This window comes from Patiria miniata, unplaced genomic scaffold, assembly GCF_015706575.1.
Source record: "Patiria miniata isolate m_02_andy unplaced genomic scaffold, ASM1570657v1 HiC_scaffold_8, whole genome shotgun sequence".
Taxonomy (NCBI): domain Eukaryota; kingdom Metazoa; phylum Echinodermata; class Asteroidea; order Valvatida; family Asterinidae; genus Patiria; species Patiria miniata.
This window is the reverse complement of record NW_024037075.1, coordinates 1180572-1186806: the sequence shown is the minus strand read 5'-3', so window position 1 is coordinate 1186806 and position 6235 is coordinate 1180572. Positions and strand designations below refer to the sequence as shown.

At 38.4% G+C, this 6235-nt stretch overlaps 1 long non-coding RNA gene across 1 annotated transcript; it reads right to left on the bottom strand.

Annotated features, from left to right (window-relative positions):
• Positions 1 to 1839: 1839 nt before the first annotated feature.
• Positions 1840 to 5433, bottom strand: LOC119719579. The gene is made up of 3 exons (XR_005269987.1): positions 4235 to 5433; positions 3537 to 3625; positions 1840 to 1976 (listed from the first exon to the last, which is right to left on the bottom strand). It is a non-coding gene; the product is annotated as an uncharacterized LOC119719579 (long non-coding RNA).
• Between the last annotated feature and the right edge of the window lie 802 nt (positions 5434 to 6235).

Sequence of the window (6235 nt, the reverse complement as noted above, 5' to 3'; positions counted from 1 at the left end):
TTTAAATTTCCTACCAAAGATCAGTAAAATTTATATAACCATCTGCAGTTGCGATATCATATTAGGTATATACATTTAGTTATAATTATGTTTTAAACAGATTATAAAAGGTTCAACAAAGACTTATTATAAGGGAAGAAAACCGTAATCAATGTCTTAAGTTGTGATGAAAGATTGTTTTAAATGATTAAAGTCATATGAAAACAGATACAAGATAAAAAACACAAAAAGTACATATATATATACAATATGAAAGAAGAAAATCATGATATTGTATACATGCTATGATTTATGTCTCTGGTCAATGCATATAATTAAAGAGATGGTGCAAATGACCACAAGAAAATATACATTATGAAGGAAAATTTACAAAGATTAAACAAAAAACATATGAATTAACAGAGGGAAATGTAAGGACATTTTCCCTCTGTTAATTCGTATGCCTTTGGGCCATCCGATAAATATGATTTGAATTCGGCGACTTAATATAGACAAAGCAAGCTCATAAAGTGGAAGAAGACATAAACATGAGAAAGCTATAAAAAAAAAAAATAGAAAAAAAGTACATGTGCTAAATTGGATGCACAAATTGTATAATTGGATGCCCTATGGCGAAATAGAATGCTCCAACTTAGCTCGAGGGGGTTTCAAGGGCGAACTTGGTTGCACTATGTACGAATTCGTATGCCGATTGGCGAATTTGGTTGCCCTAACGCGATTATGAATGCCAGTTGGCCATTTTGGCTGCACTGTAGCGAATTTGAATGCCGATTGGCCATTTCGGCTGCCCCATAGCGAATTTGATTGCCGATTGGTGATTTTGGCTGCCCTATCCGGGAAATTGAATGACCTATTTATACTTTCTCATGCACTATGTGCGAAATTGAATGACCTATCTTTACTTTTGCATGCACTAAGTGCGAAATTGGACGGGAAAACCTATATAAAATATATCATTAACATTGTATATTCTTTGAAATACGTATATCCGCGTACTATAAAATACATCATTACATTGCATAAATATTCTTTAAAGAACCTTTAAGATATCTGAGTACTTCAAATTCATGTATAACATTATATTTGCAAGGGCGGATCCAGGGGGGGGGGGCCAAAGGGGGCCATGCCCCCCCCCAAAAACGAAACCAATTTTTTTTTTTATGTGACATTGCAATAAAGGCAGGCAATGAGTACACCACCATCTTTTCCTCCCAAAAAATTGGTTAAAGTGGTCAGAAAATGCCTCAGATCGCACCACAGAGCATCTAGAATCCAACAATTTTTCGGGGCCCTTAAGCGGGCCCCGAACCCCACACCGTAATTTTTTTGACCCACTTTTTTGGGGGACCAAAATTTTTTTTGGCCCCCCCCAAAAAATTGTGTTCTGGATCCACCCTTGTATATTTGTACACGTTACTTATGAGGACGTCTAACATTAACTTTAACATTAACTTTACTTGGCTTATATTTTTTCCACATAAATCTGCTAAGGCCCCCAAAAAAATTCTCCGGTTTCTGGAATGCGCACGCATCGCCGTAGCCATGCGCGTCGGCAAAATGAAAAAAAAAATTTCAATGAAAGATGATGTCTCAAAACCGCAAAACTCACTGGTTTGACTGGAATCCTGCTGCTGCACAATTTTAACGTGTTTTTAGATTGGGTTATGGTCGAGAATAAGCTTTATGTGGCCTCTTTGGACTCCCATATATTTGCACTAAGTTTAGTCAGGCACCATTTGCAGTCATCAGCCGACATTTAAAGCAAAAAAATCAGGTAAAAAAAAAAAGCCCCGTCGCCGCACCATTTTTTGGGCAAGCTCCATACCAGAAACCGGAGACTTTTTTTTTTGGCCTAAGCCAACATTTCCTGCTTAGTGGCTCCATAAAAACTGCACCCTATTGCGAGATTAAAACCTACTAGAGACAGCTGTGCTGGTGCTCTGGGCAGTTCCATTCTTCCGTCAATTGAGATTCACCTGTACATAAGAGTAAATTAGTAACAAGGATTTCAAACTTACAGTGTTGAAAAGTCATCGCACATGACAATTTACTGCAAACCCAGGATTTGTGCTGTGCACATTTTTCTGGTACTGTGCCATTGTTACCCCTGCTCGTCAAGCCCATGAGGGTTTCATGTATCCAGGTCAAATGCTGCCATTTGGTGTATAAAAACACTGACAACCAGTCTGCAATTGCTGTAATGTAACTTGCTCATGGACATGGAGCTAATCTCATTGGCTAGGCATCCTCCAATAAATCTGCACAATGAACCATGATATCTGTACATTGACCAATGAAACTTGAATATTCATGCCACTGGTACCTATCACTTAATCAAGGGGTTTTTGTAGCATGTTCTACAGGTTTGTCCTATATGAAGCTGAGGGCCTCACTGACTGTTCTTCACCACCAGTTGTAACCTTAAAAAAAGTTCACAAGGTGACCCTTATACAGAAGCGTATATGACCATCAGAGTTACTGAGTTACTGAGATAAAATATCTTGGAAACATGGAGTTCCATCATGAAATATCTTTACGACTTGGATTGCAGCGATAGCCCATCATGAAAACGGTGAATTCCATGAAAGCCTATCATGGAAACGTGGAAATCCGTGGAAGATTATCGTGGAAACGTGGCATTCCGTGATAAGCTATCGTGAATAAGTGGAATTCCGTGATATGCTATCATGGAAACGGGGAATATTGTGATAGCCAATCACGAAAACGTGGAATACAACAACATATAATTTCGTGATGTTTTATCGTGGCAAAGCGAAATGAATTGATATCGTTAGCCTGGCAAAGCTAAATGCCATCGTTAGCCTATCACAACGATAGCTCGTCACGGAATGACACGATTTAACGATAGTCTATCACCGTTTTCTATGTTTCTGTGTTAGGCCATAACGATATTCCACGCTTCCGTGATAAGCTATCACAGTATTCCGCGTTTCCGCAATAGCCTATTACGGAGTTCCACATTTCTGTGATACAGTGGCGTAGCCAGGAATTTTTCAGGGGGGGGGGGGGCGCTGGAACATTTCGTGGGGGGGGGGCGTCATAAGCAATAAAACTGTTTCCAGAATGAAATTTCAACTGAAATATAAAATACTTTGTTATTGTTAATGGTCTAAAAACATTTTTGAATTATAACATACACTTGATGTTACCGGATACTGTAGGGCTTTTTTATAACATACACATGGTGTCAATTACTGATACTTTAGGGCAGCGGTTCTCGCTAATGTGCAACATTTGCGACTGTGAAAAAAAGTATGTTGCTTAGAAGGGTATTGGGCCCCGTTTTATCAACTTTTCACCCCCACCCCAGATAGTGGTCATTAAACTTAAAAACTAAAGGGATACAAACCTCACGGCCCACTGTCTTTATCTTTAAACCAAGTAAGATTGTCAACAATAATTCTGTCAGTTACTTTTTGGACAGCTGCAACCGATATACGCTACCTTAAATTGAGTTACTATTGGCCTGAGAAGCTGTGTTGTTTTACGTGCGTGGAGTTTATTAACTGACTCACATTTTTTCATCTCTTCTGGTTTCAGCGTCGGTGGTTATGCACAGTCGGTGGTTATTCATGTTCATCAACGGTGCTGCGGAGATCCTTTACTGTTGAAAAAGTTTTTCGTTTTTTTTTAAGAAACATTTCATGCTAACACCGAATATGACAGGATTGTACTTAAAAGCAGCTTAAGTGAATTCAGTGACTAATTTTGTTGGATCACACATTTCAAAAATGTAAAAAGTACACTGGTTTCCTAGTTTGAAATTGTCTGGCACGAGGTTTGTTTACCGTGGCTGGCCATACCGAGCCATGCCTAACATTATATGGGTATTTGTGAACCTCCCCCACCCGGCATGATGCTTCTTTGCATCTAATGAATATTAACCAGGACTGTCTTCTCCCCTCAAAAAAATCCTCAGCCATTTCTCAAATGTTGGTTTTGTCATCAAGGTTGCCTTCAGGCTAGAGCTTCATGATCCTGATCTCTAGGCGACACTGGCTCCATTCCTTTTGTGGTACAGGAGCATCGGAAGTTTGCAATACAAAGCCAAACTGTGGAACCTGTTCATTTGGTTCAAGCACTAACAGCTTTAAAAGGTTCTGGTGCCAGTGATGTAGCCTAAAATCAGAGAATGCCAAGGTTTGAAAACGGCATCTTTTTTTCTCTCTTTGACAGGATGTGTAGCTAGAGTAAACAGGTGAAAATTACTCACCGGTTTTTAAGGCTTGGGCTGCTGTCAGCTCTCTATTGACCATCTGAACAATGAAGCGACGGACTCTGGAATGCATGTTGCGGGACGATAGCCCATTCTTTTCAAATTGACAGAGATGTACAGAAAAACTTTGTTGAGTTACAAACGCTGGGTGATTGGGCTGAAAACTATTTCATAGGACATAACCCAGTTGTGAATAGTTTTATGTCACAACAGAAAAGGGACCACGAAATTCAGCCTTCCAGTAAAACGATTTGTTTCACTTGGAAAAAAAGGGGCATCTTTTATCGTATGATCTTTTATCGTTGGAGTATGATAGATTTCAATATACACTTTATGTACATGTACACGTTATTTCTGGTTTCATAACGTCATCAGTAAAAATGTGCAAACTGAATGCTGATTTAGTTCAGAGAGGATACATGTTCACCATGAAGTGAAAAAACTTCTAAAAATATGAAAATTATAATGAATGTTTAAATGAATGTATTAATGACACCTAACTTCAAGTTTGATGACATCACGGCATTTGGAAGCGCAAGGTCAACGTTGTACGGGACATCATTAATGGTGCTACGAACATAGTCATTAAACATGGGTCGAATGATGGATTTGAATTTTAAAAAAATAATCATTTCATTTTCAAATTACAGTCACTCCGATCTAAAGACGTCATGATTCTGAAACCTTGTTAAGTCATTTGTGGTTGTTTAAAGAATATCCAGGGGAAATTTGGTAAAATTGTGAGAAATGCTTTTTAAATTAAAAAAGTTTAACACTGTTTGTTGTGTCGCTAGAGGGCGTCCTTTTGAGTGTTGACATCATCATGCTGTTTTTTGTGATTGACGTTCCTCACTTAGCAGCACTTCCATAATTTGTCTGTCTGTATTAAATATTGCTTCCATTTTCAAGTTATATTCAATTTTCACTGCACTTCCGGTGTGACCAGAAGTAAAGGTCAAACTGCTTTGTACCTGGGAATCCAAAGTATTGCCCGAGGCAATGTCTAACTGATCACCAACAATGACAAGTCGGTTCTCGAACTGCGTGTCTCGCCTGCTTTCACGATTATCGTTAAAGAAAGACCTTTGACCTTGGTGTGTGACCTCTGACATCAAGTGAAAACCTTTACAACACATATATTTTGATGTTCGCGGGCAAAATCTTAGAACATCAATTTCTCCCGTTTTGAAGACCGTATCTTCATGCCACTTTTGGAGTTTGTTTCCCTTATAATGATCCAAGTATGTGCTAAAAATTGTTTCGATATGTTCAGTATTTTTTATTAAAATTGGAAAAAAAAGGCTAGGGTACATCCATTTTTCAAAGCTGTAACAAATTATGTTTGACATATCTGTCAATCTTTTCAAGCCTCACTAATATCAATAAGGTTCCTATCCATATATGATGTGCAGTAAAAATGTGTACGACCCCTCCTTCACGAGTTATTTTTGTGTCAACCTTTTTGGCGGGCTTCCATTGGCAGTCGTATTCGGCAGTGGTATTGACCATGTGTTGTTTCGCTCGGCACTGAGAAATCCGAGTCAAAATTTAACCTGGTGATAGTACATGTTGTAACACAAGCGTTTGCAACAACATATTAAGCTGAAATTGGGAATATACATGTACTTAGATGATATAAGTTTTCTACTCGTGAAATGACAATTTGAAAGGATTCCTAGGAATTGAGATAAGTAATTAGATTTGGGGACCTTTTCAAACGATTTTTCCACAACTTTTAGGTCAAGTATTGACGTTTCTGCATCAATAACGGTGATTTTTTTTACTGACATGAAGTTTACGATTCCTTCATACTGAGTATATTTTTTGAAAAACAGACCGTTCAAAAAGCGATGTTTATCAGTTCACTGCTCTGTCTGTGGTGTCCATGTATTAACTTTGCTTATCAACGCATGACGCAAAGCCTTCGCAACCGTAAGGCTGGATAGGAAAATTCAGTACTCACTGTCCATTTTGTTAAGACCATCAATAAGGGAATAA